Source organism: Alligator sinensis, unplaced genomic scaffold (genome assembly GCF_000455745.1).
Source record: "Alligator sinensis unplaced genomic scaffold, ASM45574v1 scaffold308_1, whole genome shotgun sequence".
NCBI lineage: Eukaryota > Metazoa > Chordata > Crocodylia > Alligatoridae > Alligator > Alligator sinensis.
In genome coordinates this window covers 1,337,579-1,338,029 of record NW_005842041.1, presented here as the reverse complement: position 1 = coordinate 1,338,029, position 451 = coordinate 1,337,579, and positions in this window count along the sequence as shown.

The following is a 451-nucleotide window of genomic DNA, read 5'->3' as shown; positions in this document are numbered from 1 at the left end:
CGGGGGTGCCGGGGGGGGGGGGGGGGGGGGGGGGGGCAGCCAGGAGGCACCAGGCCCATGGAAGCCATCAGGGAGGGGGAAGGACCTGGCCTGCAACCCGTGGAAGAGCTGGGTCAGCTCCCAGATGTGCGGAGGAAGCAACGCTGCAGCTGCAGGGCGGGCGGGGCTTCTCTCCCCGCTTCGCCTGGCTCTTCAATCCGCCCTCTGCCCAGGGCAGGTGCCGGCAAAGCGGAGCCAGGAGGGGGCAGCTGTGAGGCACCAGGGGCAGGCAAAGGGTGAGGGCAGCCGTGCAGGACCAGGGTGAAGCCGGGGCGGGGCAAGGCAGGGGAGGGCAGCCCACGAAGCTGCCCCCACGGAGGGCTCAGACAGCGGCGGGGCGCCCCGGGAGGCTGAGCAGCGCGGCGGGCAGCAGCGGCGGCGGTGGCGGGCGGCAGCAGGCGCAGGCGGGGGG